At 37.5% G+C, this 27,774-nt stretch overlaps 1 protein-coding gene and 1 long non-coding RNA gene across 12 annotated transcripts in view; both read left to right on the top strand.

Annotated features, from left to right (window-relative positions):
* LOC105233704 (uncharacterized) overlaps positions 1–27,774 on the top strand; it is a 746,688-nt gene that overhangs the window by 192,298 nt on the left and 526,616 nt on the right. The gene's annotated exons all lie outside the window — the stretch shown is intronic.
* The window catches only part of LOC125776402 (uncharacterized), a 30,290-nt gene that overhangs the window by 723 nt on the left and 1,793 nt on the right, over positions 1–27,774 (top strand). Inside the window, exon 2 of the long non-coding RNA XR_007421675.1 lies at positions 46–27,739. This is a non-coding gene — a long non-coding RNA (uncharacterized LOC125776402). The remainder of the gene's footprint in view (positions 1–45; positions 27,740–27,774) is intronic.

The raw sequence follows: 27,774 nt of genomic DNA on the forward strand, positions 1-27,774 counted from the left end.
AGATGTCGTTTGTCGTCTGTCGTCGTTATGTGTTCAGAGCATTAGCTAGCTGTGGTGAAACACGCTCATCGCATTTTGTTAGCTTTTGACAGTTCACACGCTTGTCCGTTGTTGGACCTTCTCTGTAAATATACGTTCTCTGCTTATACAGAGGTAGTGAGTTTTCCAAATTCCCTTTTGCTGGGCAAAGTCCAATAAGAAAAAATGGTGTTAGGTTGACTTACATTTACTGAGAAACTTTAAGCAGGTTCAACGGTCTATCCACTCAATCATCTCACCGCACTTCAACTTCCAGTCGATCTCCGTGAAAAGCACTTTCGTATATAAACAAGTTTTTTATTTTAATTATTGTAAATATTTAAAATTATTGAATTTATTTCTTTCACACTTTATTTTTCTCCACTGCGCTCCAGGGTTGCCAAATTAGGAACAAAAATATTTAGAATTCAAAATACTTTTGCGTGTTGATATAGCACCTATCCACCCAGTGCTGGTACATTCGAATACAGTCGACTCTCGTTAATTCGAAACTCGACGGACTTTTAAAATATCATGGAAGGCATACACGCATCAATTATTGTACCATTTTCATCGAATTGTATAACTGATTGTTACGTATATGGGGCAGTTGTATGAGTTGTACCAACTGATTGGATGAAAATCAAAATTTTTTGATATTTTGTCAAGTTGGTTGTGTTAATTGGATCGTGTTTGGGTTGGTCGTGCGATTTCAAACGATTTCGCCATTTTATTTCGGCTGTCAAAGAGAGCGCGTCATATAACTATAATAAGTAAAGCAATAACTTCCGAACTCATGTTTAACCAGCGAAGTGAATATTCAAAATGAAGTTGGCCTCAAAATTGTGTTAAAAGTTGGGTCGTATGTAGCGACAAGGGCAATTTCTAGCCCAACCCAATCAACCAACTAATTGTTGCGTGTATGCCTTCTATTACGTATTATCGAGTGTATCAAATGGTTCGAAATTTCTCAGAGGAAATAAATAAAACTTCGAAATATTAAGTGTTGGTCAATTATTATATTATATATTAACTGTTATTCTATAACAATGTCAAAAGTTTAGAGGAAGATTCGTGTACATATGTACATACATATGTATTCATAATGTGAATTAATTAATCTTTCGAAAGAGCTCTGTTACCTTGAAGCACATTACTGTTGCTCAGACTGCTGAAAAACTTTTTTAAGAGAAAAATGGCTTGAAATGCTTTTTCATTACTTTCGTTTAGGAGACAGAAGCTTTGTAAGGTATCGAATGAGGATCTTGCTTCTTTAACTGATACCTCTGCCAAAGGTTCTGATGTATCGTCCTCATTTTCATCGTTCCTTTTTTCATTCGTATCTGTCGCAAAATCTACTTACAATCTTTCCGCCTGTTTTTCTCTACTGTGAATTGGCGAGTGTTGGACGCCTATGAGTTCGGTTTAACGCGTCGTTTGTTATACCGTAATGATTTTTTCGTTCGAATTACCAAGTGCATAAAAATACAATATAAATATTTTCTGTAGGGAACTCATGATAATTTTGAATTATAGAGAGGTTTCCTTTGCCATCCAACAGTTGCGGCAATCAACTTTAAATGCTCGTTGGACAAGCTTTCCAACGATGTCGATATCGACAAGGACCAAATTGGAGGCCAGGTTTTAACGGCTAATTTAATTCGTGTGGGCTTGAAATTCGCTACAAGCGTGTATTACAATTCCAACGTAAACTCGAATCTTGTGTTGCTGGGTATCAAGAGTTAACTAAACAACTGCAGACACCAAAAAAAAAACTTTTAACAGACTTTATAACAAAAAAAAACTTTAAAAGCCGATTAATAATGAAGATAATTCTGCATTAAAAAAAAAAACCAACAGTTTGTTAGACATAGTATGTATCTTCTAACGACAGTGTTATTTTTGAGCCAATCCATAATACTTTTGTACTTATAGATTTAATTTAAACTGTAAATTAAATATATTTACTTGTAATAAATATAAATTGTTTTGTTTTATTATTACTCAAGGCAGTTTTGGATCACTTTTTTTGCGCGGTTTTTTAAGAAAATATTTCAATATTTTTCATTTTATACGATTTTTTAAGGTTTTGGAAAAGATCTCAAAATTTACATATGAATCGTGTATTTTTTTACAAGATCGATTACACGGCTTTCTTAGGAACGTACCTATCATGTAAAAATAGATTTTACTGCACGTATAAATATTATCGAACTTCCACGTGACTTTATGCTGGTAATATCGACCAGTATTTAATTTATCTCAATGAAAATTACAGAACGTGTTTTACTCATAACTGTGTATCTTTGTGCCTAAAATAGATACAATTGGGCGAAAACTTGACCTACCCCCCATATAACTATGACCAGGATTATCGAACATCAGGTGACTTTGCTCCATACGATTGGTGATTGTACTTGTACGTGAGGTACTTTAACGAAAAGCAGGAAACATTTCTTTTAGTATGTGACATGATAATATTTAATAGATAGAATCGGGTCGATACTACCCCAACTCCCATGTGCAATGTAATGATTTTCGTTTTTCTAACAAACCTTATGCCGAATATGTCGGTCAGTGTATAAGTTATACTTGTATATATTATATGTATGTATATACATATAAAGGTGACGTTTTACATCTTAAGGTATTTCCCTGGCTTCGATTTTTGCAAGTTGCAAGAGTATAAAAATACATATATACAGCTTTGTCAGCACCTGAAGCAATTTCCCCGACTTTGATTAACAAAATTTGCGGTGTTTTTAAATATATTTATTTTTGACACGTGTGATTTCTGTTTTTGCGTAAAACTAGTGGCAATTTCAAGGGAATAAGTATTAAAAGAAATAAGGTTAGCAACGCGAAAACTAAGCTAGATAAAGCAGAACAGTTTAATTACCTCATTTTAGCTTTGAGCTGTCGGAAGTCACCACGTTTCGTGCCTTACCTACCGATATCTAAAACTAGCCAGAAAGATATTATGTTGCAATGTTTAAAAATAAAATTACGGTTTTTGACTCTGTCTTCTTATAATATAATTCCTAACATTCAGGCAATAATTTCCAGTCTCAATCCAACTTACGCAGACAAACGACCGATTCAAGTCTTACAAAACGAATTAAGTACCTTAACCCTTTCAATATTGACAGGACGCATGTTTCCCACAGAGTGTTTTCATTTAACTAAAACTCAATTATTACTATACGGATATATTGACATTTACAGTGTGATAATTTTTGCGTTCCTTCATTCCTTTATTCTTAGCATATGCGCGCAAAAGGCGAGTTAGTTTATAATTAACTGTGGCACGTGCTACTTAAGCAGCTGAAAAACTTGGTTCTGTTCTGATATAATTTGTTGTTCCTGTGAAATTACATTGTAAAATGACAAGGTATGTTAATACCAAATAAATAAATAAATATTCTTCTACCTTCTTATAAACAACGGCATACATATATATGAGATACAGAAAGGTAAGACTGGATTATATGTGTCCCAACAGTGACATTTATTGGGTATCAATATTATTCGAGAACAAATCATCAGCGAATAATTGATATTCGAAATTTATTGGAACATAGTGACTCTGAAAGTGAGTGCGACTTAAGCGGTGTTTTGTTTCGGGCGCCGACCGCTTCACCCATGTCTTCTTTGCAGATGGAGTGGCTGACGAGACGAATCGAGTCCGGTTCGGTTTGGGAAATGCCTTACTGGCGTCGGTGGTAATGAATAACGGTGTAATAGAGCACTTACGGAGATTTCTGATTGTCCACCATGGTTGCCTGATGTCTCCACGTCGCAATCGTAAAATCGTGGAGGTGAGGATAGCAATAGTTGGACTGACCGGCCTAATCAAGGCACGCACAACCTAGTTGCAGTACGTGCCTTTTTGAGGCGGTCCGTAACAGCGCCATTCTGCAAAGGTAGTGTTGCGTGCCTATCCTTGATGATTCGACATGTATGACGTCAATATCGAGCGTCTCGTACAAACCTTCCCTTCGGATGGGTAGCCGGCGTGACGAATTGAGTTCCGCTGGGTCCGGGCAATGTCGCTGAGACGAATTCGAATAGAAGTTACCAGCATGCCGAAGTCGGCAAGACGAATCGATTGTAGCTCGCTCTTAGGCGAGTGGTATGCGAGAGAGGCATCGTTGGTCAGCCCTTTTCCTTGGTTGCGCGACTGATAACATTAGTTAACACGGTTGAGAGGGAATCGAATCCGTCGTGGCGATGGTGAATGCATTCTCTTCCATTTCCGCTGCCTCTTGCTAGACTTGTATGGTGTGGACTGCCGCAACCCTTACAGCGTATTAAGTTGTCGCATTCATGTTCGAGGCGAGTCAGTTGCTGCAATAGCGGTGGATTAATATTGTCCTCAGGCTAATTTCTGCGGACATCTGACGAAACTTTGGGCACCAACGAAGAATGTGACTATGTATGGTGGGAAATTGATAGTCGTCATTTTGAATAACTTCCCAAATGAAAGAGAATATTATGAAGGTGTTAATGTATAGAATAAAATTAACATTGATTGGATAAAATTACAATCTTTGTGATAGGCCTACACGTTGAGTTTGGATGTCCACAACCCGAACTCGTTGGTTCAACCCTGAATATATTTTGATGATCCTAATCTTCATTCATTGGAAGGTAAATTTTCATTACAAACTACCACTAGGTCGTTGACTTGGACGTTTTGTTGGGAATGTTCCCATTTCCTTCATTTCTGAAGTTCCTTTAAGTATTCAGTCTTCCATTTCTGACAAAAGTGCTGACTTAGGGCCTTTAATTGTTGTCATCGGTTTACTAATGATAGCGGGCCCTCAGTGATTTCTGGTTGCTAACAGGGGAGCACCGACCAGGAAATAGTCTGGTGTTAACGGAATCGGGTCATTGATGTCATCCGTCATAGAACTGATAAACCGAGAGTTTAGACAGGCTTCTATTCGAGTTAACAGCGTAGAAAGTTCCTCGAATGTGCCTTTCATAGATTCTGACTCAAAAGGCCTTGTGAGATTTGTTCGTGGCACGGGAAGTGATGCTATAAGTTGTGCTTACTCTCGTTTTTTTATATAAAACGCAGATCTTACAATTATGCATCACTGTGCGAATTAGATTCTTTGCCTTGAGGATCCAAAATTACATTCGTAGAAGACGCAGGACTAGTTGATTGCCTCCGTGAAGGGAAGTAAAATGAATACATTTTACCAATAATTTCGAGAATTTACACTTGTTTGGTAGTATAATGTTATCATCAACAAAGGGATTTAATGATAGAATCAAAGATTTATTATTGATGGGAAGATTTTTAGTTAAATCTGCGTACTCAGAAGCAAAATGAGCCTGCTGAGTTAACTGAATAATTCTGTGTTTGACAAATTTAACTTCATCTGAAGTGAGCGTTGCAGGCGGTGTAGGGGTTCTGTAATCTGGATGAATTCTATTGTAGAATCTGAAGACTCGAGAAATTACGCGGAGTGCTTTTGAAAATTCTGAAAAACGTTCCAAAACAACTTCGGTCCCAATAACTGATGCATGATGCACACGAATGCTCTTGGCAGAGTGGTATCAACGTCTACTGCAGGATTTTATTTTGGCCACTTGGATGGTTGAACCACTTAGGACCACCAAAGATCGTTTCGTTGCAAATCTTGAGGGGAGACTCCTCTGCTAGCCAGGTCGGCGAGATTATCTTCGGAGTTGACATGCCTCCCGTTTTTAATTAGAGTACGCTCGCAAAATTTTGATATGCGATTCGCAAAGAATGTCGACCAAGAACACGGCGGCTTGCGTAGCCATGCGAGAACGATGATGGAGTCAGTCCATAAATATATTCCCTGATATTTAGCTAACATAAGAGCATCAGATAGTTCTAATCTGGATATTGAGATGGTTTAACAGAATCTAGATGCTTAATGGAAAACTAAAAGTTGTCCGATCTCGCATTCCATCGAATTACCATGTTTTGGCTTCGCTCCTGCTGTCGAATCCCAGAAAATCTGTGGTCAAAAGATGATCGTTAGGTTCTTCAGAATTTACTTGCTGTTTGATGTCCACTTTCTTAATGGGAAACCAGCTGAGGCTAATAGTTTAATCAGCTGTCCTTTTGAATCAATTGTGGTGGAGGTGTCTTGAGCACCAGATAAGACGTCATCTACGTATGTATTAGATCTTATTTATTTCGCAGCTGAAGATATCGCTTGTTTTGAGTCTTCAACTAGTTGTATTAGTGTACAGATTGTGAGATATGGAGCACAATTGATCCCCAACTTTAATTGAAACTCATTGACCTCGCCATCCAAAGATTCTCTAAAAAGGATTCTTTGATAGGATGTATGTTTGGACCTGACCAAAATTTGACGATACATTTTTTCAATATCAGCATTGAACACAAATCTATAAAGTCACCATTTGGTAATCATAAGAGTGAGATCAGCTTGAAGTGCTGGACCGGTGTACAAAACGTCGTTTAAACTTACACCATTTGATTTGGGACATGAAACATTGAAAACGACTCTAAGTTTAGAGGTTTTACTTTCACATTTGTTAACGGCGTAACTTTTGTACGGATTTCCTGCCATTTTGTGTGGAATTCGTTGTATACGACCTAAGTCTATGTACTTCGTCAATATTTTTCTGTATACTTCCTTAACGAAAAATTGTTTGTTGAGAGATGTCTCAGATCTCGAATATTGTTTCAATGCAATATGACAAGATGATCCAAAATTAGTTTCTACAGGAATGGATGTGAAACAATATAATGCTCTTCTCTGTTTCTAATGTTTGTTTCTGAACATATAATTCTTCTACGGTGACAAATCGTTTTTTGTGTATTTCTGCTAGCTCCAAGAATTTGGAAAGCTGATTATCTAAAGATACCTCGTTGAAATATGTGACGTAAGTCATTTTATTCCACGTTTCTTTAGAAGGAACGGAACCTGTTAAAATCCAACCATTTAGTATGATTTTCGGGTAGATAGATATCCCCTCCTATCAACAGGTCAATCTTTTGACTCGTATGGAAATTATTGTCCGGTAAGGGGATATTGGGTAACCTTTTGACAATTGAAGGGTTAATTGATCTCGATCAATTGTGATTGAGCATACCGATTGAACTCGTCCCGTCGCTGTATTATTCAATCTTGAAACTTGCACGCTGACCTTTTCTGCTTGTCAGATTTAAGCGTTTTTGCAGACTGTTGGTTACGAAGGTTCCTTCAGATTCCGATCGATCAGGGCTCTGACAATGAAGTTGCTCTCGTTGTGACATATGATCACCATGGCTGTACCTAAGAGCATGCTTCGACTGGTAGAATGATGTCTCTGTTTACATTTAGAACAATTAAAGATACTTTTACAATTCTTGACTTAGTCCGATATACAGTTCAGGCAGACGTGGAGTTCTCTGACAGCATTTAACCGTGCCTTAGGCTGCTTATCAATGAATCTTTGACAAGTTTTCAAAATGTGCGAAGGAGATGAGCACAGTTTACATTTAAGACTGTTTGTCTTGGCGTAATGGGAATTGATAGGCTTAGATCCAATCCTTGATTGCAAGGTTGGTATCCGACCTTCACCATCAACCTTAGGTTGACCAACTCGCCTTTTGGTCCTTTGGCCTCTCTAGCGTTTTAAACCGTTTGGTTAGAAACTTGTCTAACTCAACCCATTTTGAGATCTCTGAAACCGAATCCAGAGATTGTTCCCCCCGCTGATAATTTCGACCTCAGAATCTGTTGAAATGTGCGGAAGTTTGAACCTCATTCCAAAATGCTCTCATTAATTGGAGAACATCTCCCTGTTGAGGGAAACACATGCCATCGCTGCAGGAGTTGCGCAGAAAACAAAAAAGAGCAACGTACGAAAATGCTTTGTGTTTCATGTAACATCCTATTGTATAAGTTTTTTTTGCCAAATATCAAACGAATTAACACCTGAACTCACTGTAAATGTATAAAATTCGTGTTTTTCTTCTGTACAATATAATAAACTCTAAAAAATACAATAAAAATTCCAAATGATTTTAGTTTGTTTTCTTATCTTAATTACCCAATCTACATGGGAAAAAAGTTTTTTTTGCTTAAAGCAAAATCCGTATTGAAAGAGTTAAGGGGGTATTCTAGTCTAGAAATAAATTTTGGGCAGTTTTTTTGAATTTTATTTAAAAATAAACCAAAAAATGTTTTTACCATCCATTTTTTATGGTCTTTTTATTGATATCTTAAGAATACAGAAAAAAAAATTTTACAAAAAAATATTAAAAATTAAAATAATTAGTAGATCCCTACCTCAGGGAACACGAAAAAAAAAATTTATTGAAAAATGGCGACTGCCTGAAAATAAAAATCATTTGTACGCTTTTTTGAAATTCCTGAATTTTTTTTAAATATTAAAAACAAAAATTTTGACACGATGCTGGTAGGAACGATATGGGATTATATAAAGAAGGTTCACACAAAATTTCAAGTAAATCGGTTGTATAGAACTTGAGATAATGCCGGTACCGTGTGGAAAAAAGTAGTTTCGAGAAAAACTCGTTTAAAAAATTCGATACGGCCGCACCGGGCTAGGTACTGCGTCACTACAGTAACTGTAGCTCTTAAAATAATTTCAAGAGAAAATGTGCTACGCATTTTCATTTTTGGTCTCCGTCGCCCAATATATGAGATTTCTTTGCTCCAGGACCGAAACACTTCCCTACATTTTACCAGACAAATCCTCAGAGCCGTCACCAAAATCTGCCAATAAAGTAACCGCAATGAATATCATCCCTCGCCCAAATAATGTAAGAATTCAAAAATCTCCTAATACCCAATCTGTACCTTGTGATACTGAAATCCAACATTTTCAGATTTCCTCTAACGATGACATTTAAACGTTCACGCGATCAGTCCGATTAGTTTCAAAAACCTCATTCTAAGGCACAAACAGTAAACTTTATGCCATATGATACTAGTACAGTCTTCAAAAAATATTTTGTTTTTTTATATTAGGGGCAATAACATAAGTGCCCCTAATGATCATTTACACAGTGAAATTAATTACATATTTAAACTAAAGACAGTCCTACCATCCAGCACAAAGAAAATATCGAATGGTAAGAAGCTCAAATTAGTACTTATCAGTACAGGAACTTCCTAAAATTATACAAATGTTCTATTTTTTGTTGGAGTTATGGCAATAAAAAAATATTTTCGTTTACATCTACAAATGGAGTTATCTTCATTGATATGAAAGTTTTTATTAAGGTATTTAACTGTAATTCAACGATTTACTTACTCGAGAATTTGAACTCATTTGATTAACTATGACTTCCTGACGGAAATTATTGCAAAAATTGGTATGACTTTAGGATATTTATTGTCATAAAGGGGAAAGATGCCGGAGTTTATCTGCACTCTAACCAAATTCATTTAATCACAATCGAAACCGATTTAAGCAGAATTTTGTGAAATTATTATAGAGCATTAACGTATAATACGAACATGGAAGCCACGACAGGTAACTTATACCCGATATATCGATAATCTTAGGCAATTTAGGAAAGTCTCTATATTTTATCATGTTAAATCTGAAATCGGGTTTTCACAAAATTAATTTCTGGGAAGAGGGTAGACACACAGTTGCTTTTAACATTATTCGTGAAAAACACGAATTTTGTCGCTTGCCTTTTCAGAAAAATGCGCCAAATATTTTTCTGCGATCAATTGCTACGAAATAAGTAAAATATGTCATGTTCACATTAATGATGAAATCACCTTTTCACCTGATGCAAAATTGCATTTAAAAAATAATACCAATGACATTTTTTTTAAATTAGAAGCGGCAGACATGCAATTTCGTTAGAAAAATATAAATTTATTTAGACCTAGAAAAAATGTTTAGGATTTTACATAAATTACATAAAAACGTTTCCAAGAAGAGTATTATCAATTATAAAGCTCCCTTCACTTTGCGTGATTCGCGTTTTTTCTTGGCATTGAATTTGTGCGGGGCTTTACCGCTATAGCCATTAACAAAATACTTACAAGGAAAAAATGGACACTACAAGCAATTTAAAGTGCATCCCGATAACACTTGATTCGGAGGCAAAAATTGCATTCGAAAAACTTAAAATCATTTAGCATTTGAAGATGTTCATCTACACTACCAACTAGTTGTTTATTTATTTAATATTTGTAAAATAATAATACAATTATATAATAGTAATTTTGGAATAATTTTTTGCGAAGTATGTACATATAACTTTCTCGATGGATGGGAGTCCGGCTTCCGTTAATGTGAACTTTATTGGTGATATCTTTGCATGACATGGTGCAAAGATTTGCTTTATATTGCTTTTGGCACAATTGCCGTAGATAGGGAGACCATAATCAATCTTAGATAAAATCAAAGCTCTTGCAATATTGATGAGAGAAGAAATGTGAATTAAACAGTGTTTTGATGATAGATACTTAATCATATTAGGCCTAGAAACTAGTTACTTACGGAGATTTGTACAATCTTCCTTAAACAGAATACTAAACCTAGGAATTAAAGAGTAGTACATAGTATGTATATATTTACAATATTTACATTAATATAGCTTAGACTGAAGTTATTACATTTGTGTTTACTACAGATATGGAATAATTTGCATTTGTTTATAGAAATATTCGCACCTGAACAATTGGACCAATTTGAAATATCAGTAAGGATTTTTAAGATGGTATTTTTTACAGTATTTAAATTATTTTGTTTGGAGAAGATTAGAACATCATCAGCATAAATAGTATGCAAAATGAGTTTATATTTAGAGATTATCGTACCGATTTCGTCAAATGCGATTACAAATAGTATAACAAACAGTGGTGATCCTTGCGGTATTCTGTTGTACATATTGTACGTGTTCGAAAAGGTTTTAATGATTTTAGTCAAGAATTTCCGATTGATTAGAGAAAGATTTAATAAAGTAAAAATTTTCACCTATTTGCCACTTCTCAAGCTGTCGTAGATTAAAATGAGAACTAACTCTGTTGAAAGGTTTTCGAAATCCAAACTAAGAGTGGATATGTGGTTTCTTTTCGATAAAACAGTTTTGGCGAAATCATCAAAATAGAGTAAAGCATCCATTGTGCCTTGCCCTGCCTCAAATGCCACTTGGTTTCGACTGAGAAGGTTTTTATTTAAAGCGAACCACGAGATAATTTCGAGATAATTTTTTCTAATAGTTTTCCCATGTAACAGAGGAGTGATATTGGCCCATAACCGAGAACATCTGTAGACACTACATTGGATTTCGGAATGGCTTTTATCACCGCGTTTTTCCAACTTTGAGGGTGGACACCTTGACATAAAATATTGTTGCACAATTTAATAATTCTATTTTTGAGACTTGAAGGACAATGTTTTAGCAGGGGATATGAAATTCTGTCTGCACCGGGCGTCTTACCTGACATTGAAGAAAAGATAAAACCGAATTCAGCGATGGTTATGCCAGATTCGGTAATAAAGGGTGATTTTTTAAGAGCTTGATAACTTTTTTAAAAAAAAAAACGCATAAAATTTGCAAAATCTCATCGGTTCTTTATTTGAAACGTTAGATTGGTTCATGACATTTACTTTTTGAAGATAATTTCATTTAAATGTTGACCGCGGCTGCGTCTTAGGTGGTCCATTCGGAAAGTCCAATTTTGGGCAACTTTTTCGAGCATTTCGGCCGGAATAGCCCGAATTTCTTCGGAAATGTTGTCTTCCAAAGCTGGAATAGTTGCTGGCTTATTTCTGTAGACTTTAGACTTGACGTAGCCCCACAAAAAATAGTCTAAAGGCGTTAAATCGCATGATCTTGGTGGCCAACTTACGGGTCCATTTCTTGAGATGAATTGTTGTCCGAAGTTTTCCCTCAAAATGGCCATAGAATCGCGAGCTGTGTGGCATGTAGCGCCATCTTGTTGAAACCACATGTCAACCAAGTTCAGTTCTTCCATTTTTGGCAACAAAAAGTTTGTTAGCATCGAACGATAGCGATCGCCATTCACCGTAACGTTGCGTCCAACAGCATCTTTGAAAAAATACGGTCCAATGATTCCACCAGCGTACAAACCACACCAAACAGTGCATTTTTCGGGATGCATGGGCAGTTCTTGAACGGCTTCTGGTTGCTCTTCACCCCAAATGCGGCAATTTTGCTTATTTACGTAGCCATTCAACCAGAAATGAGCCTCATCGCTGAACAAAACACGCGCGCGAAACACATTTCGAACCGAACACTGATTTTGGTAATAAAATTCAATGATTTGCAAGCGTTGCTCGTTAGTAAGTCTATTCATGATGAAAGGTCAAAGCATACTGAGCATCTTTCTCTTTGACACCATGTCTGAAATCCCACGTGATCTGTCAAATACTAATGCATGAAAATCCTAACCTCAAAAAAATCACCCGTTATATGGGGGTGAATGATCTTTGCTGTATCTTCTACTGAGAAGTTCATTTTTATTTGATACAAATGAGGCGTTGAAATTTGAGTCGCTCGAATACTCGGACTATACAGAGGCGAAATGATTAGCTATGTCTTTTGTATCGAAAATTGTGTCAATTAGTGTGTTTGTACATTTAAAATTAACTTGCGTATAGGAGCCTGAGAGCATTTTTATGTCCGCCCATAATTTCTTGGGATTTGTTAAGACAGTTTCAGATTGAGGCCATGATAAACTGTGCAATACATCTTATAGAAGATTCCATTTGCAAAAACGACATACCGAACGCATGGACCAAGGCAGTAGAGCCAAACTATTAAAATACGGCTAAGCAACTCGTTTTTAGATATTCAACCATTTTTTGTACAAAATGGTTCTCAACACTTTATTTGAAAAGTGATTATTGGCAGGTGGAGGTAAACGAAGAAGACAATGAAAATACGGGTTTCAGCGTTGGAGATAGTCTAAAGCAATTTACCGAAAGCTCTTTGAATTATGTAACACTTTTGCTACATTTGAGAGACTTACGTACCAGGTATTAAACGAATTACACTGGAAGACCTGTTGTGTACATATATTCTTATTGGGTAAAAGTTTCAATGAACTTTTGAATACAAAGTGACAACGGGGGACATTTGCATAGCTAATGAAAAGACATTGGTCAACTCTTAAAAATTTACTTTGGCTATGTACTTATTATCGACATATTCAAATTTTAAATTTTGCCAGCGTAGCTACTTTGTAGTCTACATGAACTCACGAAAAAACTACAGTAGTTTACCAAACTCTGAAGAATCGCTTAAGTACTACTCCAATATTAGCCTATTATTTAGTATTCGGATGCTAGTGGGTATGCAGTAAGAGGCGTTCTGTCACAAGGCAGAAAGTGGTGGCGGATTACAGTAAGACAATAAGCAAGCCAGGAAAAATTAGTGTGTAACTCGGAGGGAATTACTGGCGTTGGTGAAGTGATTTAATAATTTTTATAAGTACCTTTATGGCCAGCGTTTTCAAGTCAGGATATATCATGAAGTTTTCAAAGAGCTTCTACAATTCAAGAACGCAGAAGGAAAGATGGCACGATGGATTGAAAGACTCCAAAGGAGTTTGGAATGCAGACATTGCTTAAAAGCTGAGGCCAAAGAGGACATTAAAAAAGTTTGATTAATGACATTAACTTCAGACTGGAACCAAATGCATCGAAAAAATAATTTCAAAGATAAGTGACGACAATATTTTACATACCAGTACTAGATATGACGACAGTCATTTAACACCATAACTGATGAAACTATATTATTAAATATCCTAATGTGCGTATGTATTGGGGTGATTACGGCAGTCCTCGTATCATTGCAGCTATGACGCGAAACCGTCATGAGAAGATGCGATAATTTTGCACATCAACAACTATAACGAAATGCTTCGTTGTCATAATACTGAGCAGCAGGAGGACGAGCAACCAACTATACTCAACTCAATTATCGGATGAACCCTTGTCAGCAAATGTCGTAGATCGCAAAAGAGAACGGCTTTGCGTTGATGAACAAATTTATTCAACAAAAAAGAAATTATTTTTTTATGCCAGCCAAATTGTTCTTAATGTGCGCTGATTTAAGCTCTTGTTACAATTTTGAAATTTAAATCGACCGAAGACTATCCACTTGAAAACTTAACTTAGGGGCGTCATCTAAGGTTCTAGTTCGTTTGGGACGCACTGTGCCACGTTTCGTCAATTATTGTATTTTTTCAAGAACTACTACACCAGTCTCTCTTTATTGGCTTATTGGCGCACCCAAGGCTTCAACATTAGCTGATACTATGTAGAATGGAGCAGCGAATTAATATATCATATGCTTGATATGACAATGGTTAATTCGTGGATCGTATATAAACGTCATTATTCCATAACAGCGCAAACAAACCCTATGATGAATAGGGTACGAATCAGATTTCTGCGAAACAATCTCGCCTTGCTACTGCCGCGTGATATAAGGTTAGATAATACTAGACATTAGGGTGGGTCGATTCCGGAATTTTTTCGATTCGGTATTTCTAATAGTGTGGAAAAGTTGCCTTAGTACTTCCTGATTCCAATGCAACTTTTTGTTTTGAGATCGGATTGCATCTTCAACCCGAACCTCGGCCTTGAAATTTCGGAAATTCGCCTAAAATCGTGAAATTGTCTACCTACCACCTGAAATACGCATCTCATGGCAAAATGTATGAAACAAAAGTTATTTGTCACGTTATTTGCTACCGAAATGGTATATGTGATCATGGCCGTAGGACGAACCGTTCCCGAGATACGAGCGAAAAGGCGGCGCGCCACAGCGCAAGGTCAAAATTGTTGCAGCTCTCAGCTAACCTGTATTGGTCACCCAGAACCCACCGCGTGGAGGTAGCTGCTCTTCGGGTTCCTCCCAAGCCCAACCCAACCAACCAACCATATGTCAGGCTTGTTTTAGTCTGAATCTGTGTCAAATTTATTGATAAAATCAGATTTTGTACTAAACTTTGGCACTTGTTGCCTAGATTTCAGTGTAGAGCGTATAAAAAGATCACGAGATTGGGGGCCAATAACTTTAGAAAATGCCTCTGTCACCAGTTTGACGATTCTCTCTACTGCCACAGTGTGAGAGGGGAATTCACTAAATTTCCATACCTCTGCAGTGTCTCCCGACAGCCCTTTTATGAGTTCTTCGTTAGAAACTGAACAAAGAACTGGTGGAACAGTCAAGGTAATAGTCTTCCAGTTAATCATATCTTAATAAGTATTAGCTTTGAAATTCAGTTTTAGCACTTTATTACATCTAACTCTTCCATTTATGGTGTCAGACTCTGCTTCTCTGGCTGCCAGAAGACGGACAAGGGCCAACTTTCTGACTTCTATCCGTTCGTCAGTCATCATACTAAGGAGAATGTTTTCTGGAAGAGCAAAGAAAGCATTCTGTTGAATGGATGAATCGACAACCTTGCGCAGTTTAGCGGGTAAGTATCTCGACCTTTGAATTGCAGCATAGAGATGGCGCGAGCCATCTTTGATTGAACTGTTGAATCTTATTGAGAACCACAAAGGTGAGTAAACTGTAAGTATGTACTTGACCAAAATCTTTATTTCCTTTGTTGGTTTGCAGTAGAAATGTATAATCTCAGAATTCTATTTGCACAGGTGAGCCAGCGAGATTTGCACATGTTAACTGGATGCATCGACGCTAAATCTGAGGAACATTGACCGGAAATAACAGCTTCTGATATTTTATAGAGATAAGCTTGGTCTGTGCTAAGTTGGGTCGGATTAATAACCTCAGAAGGTAATTGGCAGGATGGAAAACTTTCAAATTTGACAACAGGCAACTTCTCACAATAAGGGAGCAGTTTACCTATGTCGCCAGAGAATGTATTTGGACTCTTTGAGACACCATCTATGTGTTTGAAAAGAGCACGAAATGGAAGTTCGTTGAAATGTAGAAGACAAACAACCCACTGTAATGGCCTACCTATTCTTTCTTCTAGTTTCCGAATGATTCCACCTTTCCAACCTGTGTTCGTGTTGGTGCCATCAGCACCGACAACTTCTAGATGTTCCACATCAACTGAATTGTCTTGTAAATGTTGCCATATAGCTTGCGTCTCATCCTCAGCTGACCCGGAAGGAGAAGTGACGTGGCCAACGTAATGACAACCAGGTTCCGCTATAAGAGAAATATGTTCCTCTTTGACAGTGTCGCGGTAGTACTTTTCACCTTCGCTGACGTGTGTAAGTGTATTGTCTTTGCGGCCGTCAAAATATAGCCCATATACAGAGTCAATACTTTCGGTGTTTTGGAGCTTAACACCAACACTTTTTTTTGCCCGACTAATCTTGCATTTGTCAGTGACAAAGCTAGCCTGATCCCCTGTTATCAAACCTGCTTTTTTGGCATCCAGAAAAGCCGATGAAACAATCAAGGCCGCTGCTCTATCACTTACTCCAAATCTTTGGGCAGCTAAAGCAAAGTGTTGTAATACTAGTGTGTTTTGTTTGGTTTTAGAGGATGGAAGAGAAAATTCATCATGCGACCAATTCTTCTGGTTCTCTGGTCCAAGAGAAATGGTTGTTCATTGATAGGAACTTTCCTTTCCTTTGGACAAGTGCAAGAAGAAAAATAAATGCATTTACAAGCAGCGATGTCAAATAATTTTCCGGCAGAAGAGACAAAGTCGTCTCTTTTAGAGCTCAAACCTATTGGGTTCCTTAAAAACATTTTTTTAAGAGTCAGAAATTTCTTATGGTATGTGGTGAGCATTTGTACAACTCTGGTGTGTGAAACTATCGGAATAGATGACTTTTTGAAAGTATTTTCAACCTTTTTTGCAACTATTTCTGTAACCTCTTTACTCCTAGGTTCATAGTTGTCGCCTCGGAGTCACCCTATACCAAATCTTTCAAACTGATAACACAAAAGAACATCCTGGTAAGTAGGTAACTGGGACTCAGAGAGATTGTACGGATATATGCCAAACACAGGACATTTCTGTCTATATTTAAATTTAGATACAGACATTTTGAGTTCTGTGTTTTGTTGAGAGAATAACGGGTGATTTTTTTGAGGTTAGGATTTTCATGCATTAGTATTTGACAGATCACGTGGGATTTCAGACATGGTGTCAAAGAGAAAGATGCTCAGTATGCTTTGACATTTCATCATGAATAGACTTACTAACGAGCAACGCTTGCAAATCATTGAATTTTATTACCAAAATCAGTGTTCGGTTCGAAATGTGTTTCGCGCGCGTGTTTTGTTCAGCGATGAGGCTCATTTCTGGTTGAATGGCTACGTAAATAAGCAAAATTGCCGCATTTGGGGTGAAGAGCAACCAGAAGCCGTTCAAGAACTGCCCATGCATCCCGAAAAATGCACTGTTTGGTGTGGTTTGTACGCTGGTGGAATCATTGGACCGTATTTTTTCAAAGATGCTGTTGGACGCAACGTTACGGTGAATGGCGATCGCTATCGTTCGATGCTAACAAACTTTTTGTTGCCAAAAATGGAAGAACTGAACTTGGTTGACATGTGGTTTCAACAAGATGGCGCTACATGCCACACAGCTCGCGATTCTATGGCCATTTTGAGGGAAAACTTCGGACAACAATTCATCTCAAGAAATGGACCCGTAAGTTGGCCACCAAGATCATGCGATTTAACGCCTTTAGACTATTTTTTGTGGGGCTACGTCAAGTCTAAAGTCTACAGAAATAAGCCAGCAACTATTCCAGCTTTGGAAGACAACATTTCCGAAGAAATTCGGGCTATTCCGGCCGAAATGCTCGAAAAAGTTGCCCAAAATTGGACTTTCCGAATGGACCACCTAAGACGCAGCCGCGGTCAACATTTAAATGAAATTATCTTCAAAAAGTAAATGTCATGAACCAATCTAACGTTTCAAATAAAGAACCGATGAGATTTTGCAAATTTTATGCGTTTTTTTTTTTTAAAAGTTATCAAGCTCTTAAAAAATCACCCTTTATAAGTGATAGCACCTGGCGAAATCAACGACAAGAGTGAAGGAACTCGATGAAAAAATATTTATGTGGAGACCTATCCGAACGTGTCCTTTGGCGTAGGTGAATGAATGTGAGTGATAGCACTCGGCGAAATCAACGTCAAGAAGTGTGGCCGCACGCCGATTTTCACCTTGCACTGTGGCGCGCCGCCTTTTCGCTCGTATCTCGGGAACGGTTCGTCCTACGGCCATGATCACATATACCATTTCGCAAATGACGTGACAAATAACTTTTGTTTTATACATTTTGCCATGAGATGCGTATTTCAGGTGCTAGGTAGACAATTTCACGATTTTAGGCGAATTTCCGAAATTTCAAGGCCGAGGTTCGGGTTGAAGATGCAATCCGATCTCAAAACAAAAAGTTGCATTGGAATCAGGAAGTACTAAGGCAACTTTTCCGCACTATTAGAAATACCGAATCGAAAAAATTCCGGAATCGACCCACCCTACTGGACATTTCCCTATGTTTATAAATGATGGAACACCAAGATGCAAACATCCTAATTGTTCATGACGTACTCAAATTTATTCCGTTAAATGTGATACACCCAACTCTTTTCTACACTGTAGATACGTCCCTCAGAAATCCGTCTAAAAAGAAACCGTGTAACAAAAAAAGGTGTTTCCTATAGTAAAATGGGGAAAAATGTAAAATGAAATATAGAATTATATTTACTTCGAAAAACTGTATAAAAAATGTTGAAAACTATATGATTTCAGATATGCATACAAATTGAGCATTAAAACTTACATAATTCATACCGGCGAAAAGTTGGTACAGCAATCATAAAACAAAAGAAATCTGCTAATCCAGTATTAAGAACAGAAAAATTAGAATAGAAATAAAGAAAAAATATTTGCATAGCTACAGAATTATTCGTCGCTACTTGGTAACAAGCACAATTGTTTGCGACGAACTGTACTAAAGTCGGTATCATCACTGGAGATATCCACTTCAGCAATATCGAATAAGGATATTTCCCAGTTACTACTATGTTTGCTCATTTCAGCAATGGTGCCAAGTGTGGTAAAAACAAACATACATAATTACAAGACAGTGATTTGAAACCGTACTAGATTAAAACTTTTTTACGAACTATTTATTTGGGTGCCCAGCTAATTGAGAATTACACCACTGTATTTTTTAGCGGAAATAAGTGTTACTTTATTTGTAATATGAATTCCGGTTACAACAAATCGAAACTTATTCTAATAGGGAAATAAATGCGGGGTCGATGTACAACGAAGCGATGTCGAAATAGTTCAGCATCACGGCCTGTCCAAAGTTACGTAGAAACGTTTGAGCCCTGCCGCGCAAAAAGGGTATAACTTATGAGCTTAGGTCCACGGACGAATCGAAAGTTTCAGCACGGGTGTGTGTAACGAAGTGTGTCGAACGAATTGTGACCCCTTTCACTTTTTGTCCATTCCTTTTGATGAGTTTGTTGGTGTATAATCATGGTGAGTTGTGTTGTGGTGTTCTCAGCGGTGGTGAACTAAGCTGTCTTATTAGGATGCCCTAGTTTTTCCCGGATAAAGTGGGTGGATGCTTAACTCATTTAAACGCAAACACATTTTTTTAATCGTTTTTAAAGTTAAATCCGTGTAAAAAACGAGTTGGGTATACATATGTATCTCTTTGTTTATCGACACAACAAAATTGTTTTCTGGATTTCCATACGAGCTGATGTGTTTTTTATTAGTTTAATAATAGTTTTAATAAAATTTCAATAAAATACGGATTTTTGTAAAAAAATGTACTTAAAATTTATTTCGCTAATGACCACCTAGTGGTGAACCAACCAATAAATCACCCTGTAAAATCTAAAAGAATTTTGGAGAAAATTCGTAGAACAAATGTTGTTTGTAACCGACAATTATAATAAATATCAAAATTTTCAATGAATCGGAGTTATCAGGCTTTTAAGGATTAAAACAATGATTTTATTGGGTTGGTTATCGGCAATCAATTACGAAATGGATCGGCAATTATGCTGAGTGAACTGCAGTGAAAAGACAAGGTCAACGATTCATCGTCAAATGAAGCAGTACAATTTGGGTGTGCCCTATTTGCGTATTGCCATGGGCGCAGCTGGTCCATTTCCTGCCAGTAATTCGGAAGCAAAAATGTTTTAGTATTCATGGACTATTGCAGCAAATGGCTAGAGTTATACGAATACGCATACGTAAGTATATACATTAGCTTACAGCTTATTTCATGCAGATCAGTTTATATTGCTACAAAATGGAAAATAATAATACAGTGAAAGCTCGCTAATCCGAACGGTGTGTAATCCGAATTATCCAGTAATCCGAATTGAATAAAGTACGCGTTGCATACTCTATAGTCCGCATTGATTGCCGCTCTCTAATCCGAATTTTAATTTTTCTATCCTTTTGTAGCGTAGGTGCACATATTTGTTTTGACATACATATGTAAGTGCAAACAACGTAGAAAGCCTGTTTCAACGTGTTCTCGAAGTGTGAATGGAATTTTACAACTAACGGAACATCATTTGATATGCATACACATGTATGTATGTACAAATGAATGCATCTTCAATGATTTATTTTGTTATTATTTTAGTTCTGGAATAGCATTACACGCGACGACATCAATTTAAATTACAATATGGCAAAAAGGCGTGCACATAAAACATTATCACTAGCTGATAAGATTAAAATAATACAAGAGATAGACCGCGGACAATCTGGAAAACTTTTAGCAGATAAATATGGTGTAGGAACTTCTACAATTTGTGACATAAAAAAAAATTCCGAAAATATTAGGAGGTATAGAATCCGTATTATGTACTAAAGTATCTTACAAAAAAGAGTTAATTGTATACATACCTATTTTATAAGATTTGCTGAGAATTCTGATGAAAAACTTTTGAAGCAGCGCAAGACACTCAAAACGGGTGAGTACGAAGAGTTTGAACAAAAATTACATGCTTGGTTTGAAGAGAAGCGGTCACGACATCAAACCATTTCAGCGGGAGTTTTACGACAAAAGGCAAAATCACTATCAGAAAATGTATAACAATGAATCGTTTAAAGCTAGCGATGGATGGTTTCAAAAGTTTAAGAAACGATTTTCTGTGCGAAACTTAAAAATATGCGGAGAATCTTTATCTGCTAGACCAGATCTTGTTCCTGCTTTTCAAAATGAGCTCTACAATGTAATTGAAGCTGAAAATTTGTTGGACGACCAAATTTATAATGCTGATGAGTCTAGACTTTTTTTGAAAATGTTTCCAGACAAACCTTTAGTGCATTTTAAAGAAAAATCAGCTCCAGGCACCAAAATTAGCAAAGAGAGAATCACCTTCTTATGTTGTGCTAATAAAACTGGAAGTCACAAGCTACAGATTGCAGTGGTTGGTAAATCAAAAAACCCTCGGTCATTTAAAAAACAAAGGGTGATTGAATATTAGGGTGGGTTGATTCCGGACTTTTTTTGATTCGGGATTTCTAATAGTGCGGAAAAGTTGCCTTAGAACTTCCTGATTCCAATGCGACTTTTTGTTTTGAGATCGGATTGCATCTTCAACCCAACTCCTGCCTTGAAATTTCGGAAATTCGCCTATAATCGTGAAATTGTCTACCTAGCGCCTGAAATACGCATCACCCGCAAAGGGAAAATCGGCTTGCGACCACACTTCTTGAAGGACACGTTCGGATAGGTCTCCACACAAATATTTTCTCATCGAGTTCCTTCACTCTTGCCGGTGATTTCGCCGAGTTCTATCACTTACATTCATTTCCCTGCGTCAATCGATACGTTCGGACTGGTCTCCACATAAATATTTTTTCATCGAGTTCCTTCACTCTTGTCGTTGATTTCGCCGAGTGCTATCACTTATATTCTCTCAACAGAACACAGAACTCAAAATGTCGGTATCTAAATTAAAATTTAGACAGAAATGTCCTGTGTTTGGGATATATCCGTACAATCTCTCTGAGTCCCAGTTACCTACTTACCAGGATGTTCTTTTGTGTTATCCGTTTGAAAGATTTCGTATAGGGTGACTCCGAGGCGACAACTATGAACCTAGGAGTAAAGAGGTTACAGAAATAGTTGCAAAAAAGGTTGAAAATACTTTCAAAAAGTCATCTATTCCGATAGTTTCACACACCAGAGTTGTACAAATGCTCACCACATCCTATAAGAAATTTCTGACTCTTAAACAAATAATTTTAAGGAATCCAATAGGTTTGAGCTCTAAAAGAGACGACTTTGTCTCTTCTGCCGGAAAATTATTTGACATCGCTGCTTGTAAATGCATTTATTTTTCTTCTTGCACTTGTCCAAAGGAAAGGAAAGTTCCTATCAACGAACAACCACTTCTCTTGGACCAGAGAACCAGAAGAATTGGTCGCATTGGAAGTGTTGATCTACCTGAAACAAAAAAGATTACAAAGAAAAATGAACGTAAAGAAAAGTTTTAAAAATGTCATTCAACATCAACACTTACCAGAAAAGTATCAGCTAGAACACGTGACCATTCAGATCAGCCAGACTCTCATTCAGACGACAACAATGTAGTAGGTGCGCGCACATGGATTCTTCCAGAAACGATGCTGATGATGAATTTTCTCTTCCATCCTCTAAAAACAAACAAAACACACTACTATTAGAACACACTGCTTTTGCTGCCCAAAGATTTGGAGTAAGTGATAGAGCAGCCTTGATTGTTTCATCTACTTTTCTGGATGCCAAAAAAGCAGGTTTGATAACAGAGGATCAGGCTAGCTTTGTCACTGACAAATGCAAGATTAGTCGGGCAAAAAAAAGTGTTGGAGTTAAGCTCCAAAACACCGAAAGTATTGACTCTGTATATGGGCTGTATTTTGACGGCCGCAAAGACAATACACTTACACAAGTCAGCGAAGGTGAAAAGTACTACCGCGACACTGTCAAAGAGGAACATATGTATTTCTCTTATAGAGGAACCTGGTTGTCATTACTTTGGCCACGTCACCTCTCCTTCTGGGTCAGCTGAGGATGAGACGCAAGCTATATGGCAACATTTACAAGACAATTCAGTTGATGTGGAACATCTAGAAGTTGTTGTTGCTGATGGCACCAACACGAACACTGGTTGGAAAGGTGGAATCATTCGGAAACTAGAAGAAAGAATAGGTAGGCCATTGCAGTGGGTTGTTTGTCTTCTACATTTCAACGAACTTCCATTTCGTGCTCTTTTCAAACACATAGATGGTGTCTCAAAGAGTCCAAATACATTCTCTTGCGACATAGGTAACTGATTGTGAGAAGTTGCCTGTTGTCAAATTTGAAAGTTTTCCATCCTGCCAATTACCTTCTGAGGTTATTAATCCGACCCAACTTAGCACAGACCAAGCTTATCTCTATAAAATATCAGAAGCTGTTATTTCCGGTCAATGTTCCTCAGATTTAGCGTCGATGCATCCAGGTAACATGTGCAAATCTCGCTGGCTCACCTGTGCAAATAGAATTCTGAGATTATACATTTCTACTGACAAACCAACAAAGGAAATAAAGATTTTGGTCAAGTACATACTTACAGTTTACTCACCTTTGTGGTTCTCAATAAGATTCAACAGTTCAATCAAAGATGGCTCGCGCCATCTCTATGCTGCAATTCAAAGGTCGAGATACTTACCTGCTAAACTGCGGAAGGTTGTCGATTCATCCATTCAACAGAATGCTTTCCTTGCTCTTCCAGAAAACATTCTCCTTAGTATGATGACTGACGAACGGATAGAAGTCAGAAAGTTGGCCCTTGACCGTCTTCTGGCTGCCAGAGAAGCAGAGTCTGACACTGTAAATGGAAGGGTTAGATGTAATAAAGTTCCAAAGCTGAATTTCAAAGCTAATAATTATTACGATATGATTAACTGGAAGACTATTACCTTGACTGTTTCACCAGGTATTTGTTCAGTTTCTAACGAAGAACTCATAAAAGGGCTGTCGGGAGACACTGCAGAGGTATGGAATTTTAGCTCTCACACCGTAGCAGTCGAGAGAACCGTCAAACTGGTGACAGAGGCATCTTCTAAAGTTATTGGCCCAAAATCTTGTGATCGTTTTATACGCTCTACACTGAAATCTAGGCAACAAGTGCCAAAGTTTAGTACAAAATCTGATTTTATCAATAAATTTGACACAGATTCAGACTAAAACAAGCCTGACATATGGTTGGTTGGTTGGGTTGGGCTTGGGAGGAACTCGAAGAACAGCCACCTCCACGCGGTAGGTTCTGGGTGACAAATACAGGTTAGCTGAGAGCTGCAACAATTTTCACCTTGCGCTGTGGCGCGCCGCCTTTTCGCTCGTATCTCGGGAACGGTTCGTCCTACGGCCATAATCACATATACCATTTCGGTAGCAAATGAGGTGACAAGGTTTTGTTCTATACATTTTGCCATGAGATGCGTATTTCAGGCGCTAGGTAGACAATTTCACGATTTTAGGCGAATTTCCGAAATTTCAAGGCCGGAGTTGGGGTTGAAGATGCAATCCGATCTCAAAACAAAAAGTTGCATTGGAATCAGGAAGTACTAAGGCAACTTTTCCGCACTATTAGAAATCCTGAATCGAAAAAAGTCCGGAATCTACCCACCCTATTGAATGTTATTCATCAAAAAATTCATGGATGACAACATACATTTTTACAGAATGGTTTTTCGAATCGTTTATACCACAGGTAAAAAACTATCAGACTGAAAATAATTTGCCGAAAAAAGGTCTATTGATATTGGATAATGCAATATGTCATGGGGAGCCGTTGGCATCTGAATGTGGACAATATAAAACTACTAGCTGACCCGGCGAACTTCGCCACCACGCCTACCACAAATAATATAAACTTCAAACAACGCATTTTCATTTAATGTTTTTAATGTTTGTAGCGCCATCTACTGTAACATACCGCACTTACTCAATACCGCTGTTAGCGCCACCAATTGGTGGATAGCTCTTTGCTAATAATAAACAAATAATTTGCAATAAATAAATAATGCGACTATAAGGAGAGTTATAAACTATCCTATCTTTCAAGTTGGACCAAACTGCACACAGTGTTAAAAATTTCATTAAAATCGGTTCAGTAGTTTTGGAGTCCATCGCAAACAAACAACGTGACACGTGATTTTTATATATTAAGATATATAAAAATGAATCGCAAAATGTGTTGGTAAGCGCATAACTCAACAACGCCTGCACCAATCTGTTCCATTCTTTTTTCTAAATGTTCGTTGAGGTTCAAGGATGGTTTTTACGGTAAATTTCGGATAATTGCCGGAAAACCCCTAAAAACACCCCTTTTCTTTTTCCCATACAAACGAATGAATGTTTGTTGGTTAGTAACGCTAAGAGAACGGCTGCACCATTATTGATGAAATTTTCAGAGGTTGTGCTCTGTAGATTGGGGAAGGTTTGAAAAAAAAACCGTATGTTTTTCGTGAGGAAAAGTCGGAAAATCGGACAATTCCAAAATGTAACTTTTTTTCATACACTTTTTTTTCCATTTTTGGTTGTTTTGTTTTTCTATTATTTGAATCGTTCAAATTTGTCGTTTGCTTCAAAAATGTTTGAAAATTATTCAGTGCACACAAAGTGATCAATTACAGATTGAAATTTGTTAGGATGCCACCAAGTGGTCGCGCAAATATCGGTCGGCGTTCTTTTTGGCATCAACATACATTAGCAGCCCATGACCGACTACTCCCAGGATGCGATGACATACGTGCGGTATTATGGATCGCGGTCAATCAGCAAGCGATCGTCACGATGTCACAGCACGACTTTTCATGCAACAGCTTCGATGGACTTTATCTTGAAGCAACGTATACTACATATATGGTGCTGTTAGATGCCAGATGTACTCTGTTGAGTGGCAAAGAGAGGTTTGCCGCACGCACACATTCTTCTTTGGATGGTGGATGGTGGTTACACCAGATCAAATTGATGAAATCATTCAGTCATGCGGAAATTCCTTATGCAGAGAAAGATCCAGTATTAAACGAAGTGATGAAAACCAATATGGTTCATGGACCTTGCGGCCACCGCAATCCCACTTCGGTTTGTATATCTGACAATAAATGTACGAAACATTATCCCGTTGCTTTTCTTTCGAAACCGTAAACTGGAAATGATGGATATCTACTCTTTCGGCGTCGCTCACCAAACGACAATGGCAGAACTTTCAGTATTCAATTTAGAAGAGTGAATATCGATGTTGACAACACATGGATCGTACTATATTCACCGTTATTGTCTAATTCACATTCAAAAGTCATATCAATGCTGAGTATTGCAGTTTGGTGTAATCGATAAAATACGTTTGTAAGTGCGTCACCAAAGGAAGCAACATGGCAGTTTTTGGTCTTGAACGATACGGTCGATGAACTGCACTAAAGCGCTTTGTAGGATATTTTTTTTCTAATTCATGAACGTTTTCCGTCTGTCTCGCAGTTAATTTGGAGAATGGCCAAGGAGTGTATTTCAACCCAGAGTATACAGTACCGCCAGTGGAAACACCGCCAGCAACAAAATTAACATTTACGAGTTTTTGCTCAACTGTCGTCAGAGATCCGTTTGCGAGGACATTCGAAAATACCTCGATATTATATATGGAATGCGTGGTCGAAGAAATAATTAGACAGAAAGCAAGGCCAAACAGTAGATAGACATCCAGGCGTGTTATCAACTAATGCATTAGGACGAATTTACACAATCCACCAGAAAAACGACGATTGTTTCTACCTTAGGTTGCTATTGATAAATGTACGCGGTTCAACTTCATTTGAGTCATTGCGTACTGTGGAAGCAAGGCAGCAAGGCAGCAATTACAATTGCTGGAAAATGATAATCACTGGAATGCAAATGAAGTTCGCACACTTTTCGCGATAATCATTTTGACATATCAGCCTTCAAATCCGAATCTATTATGCGATACGAACAAAAATAAAATTGTCGATCAATTCCATCTGCCGTTTATCGATTCACGAAAGATGAACTCATCACGAATGTTTATCCGAACATTGGCCAAATTATCTTAACTACGAATTCTTGAGTGTACGTGCAATGACTGCTGCCAAAAATACAGATGTTGGTGACTTAAACTAGAAGATTCAAAGTCAAATTCCGGGAGACTTGCGCTCATACAAATCGATCGATTGTCTTGACAATGAAGACGACGCCGTGAATTATCCAGTGGAATTTCTAAATTCTTTGGAAAGGCTTGGTATGCCACCGCATCATTTGCGTCTCAAAGTTGGATTTATCGTTATTATGTTTCGCAATCTTCGTGCGCCGAAACTGTGTAATGGAACCCGACTGATAGTGACGCAGTTATCGAATACAAGGGGGCAGAATACTTGATTCTATGAATTCCTTTGAGTTCCAACGTAGTTCAAACGTATTCCGTTTCCAGTGAAAATTGCATTTGAGGTGACGAACAGGATACAAGGATAGTCGCATAGTATGTGGCATAAATTTGGAAATGCTATGTTTTTCACACGGCCAGATATACGTGGCCTGCTCACGAGTTGAAAAACTATCTTCTCTGTAAATTTACGCACCGGAACAGAAGCCAAAAAATGTTGTTTATCAAGCGTTACATTGAAAAAAAATGATAAATTTAACATTATTTCCGTGTGTAACGGTACTAGGCATTTCTATTCCTTAAAGCTGTCTTTCAGTAATAATTCGAAAGCAATTTTATGTCGGTATTCTGCGTGAGACGATTGTCTCATGTCT

This window comes from Bactrocera dorsalis, chromosome 2 (assembly GCF_023373825.1).
Source record: "Bactrocera dorsalis isolate Fly_Bdor chromosome 2, ASM2337382v1, whole genome shotgun sequence".
NCBI lineage: Eukaryota > Metazoa > Arthropoda > Insecta > Diptera > Tephritidae > Bactrocera > Bactrocera dorsalis.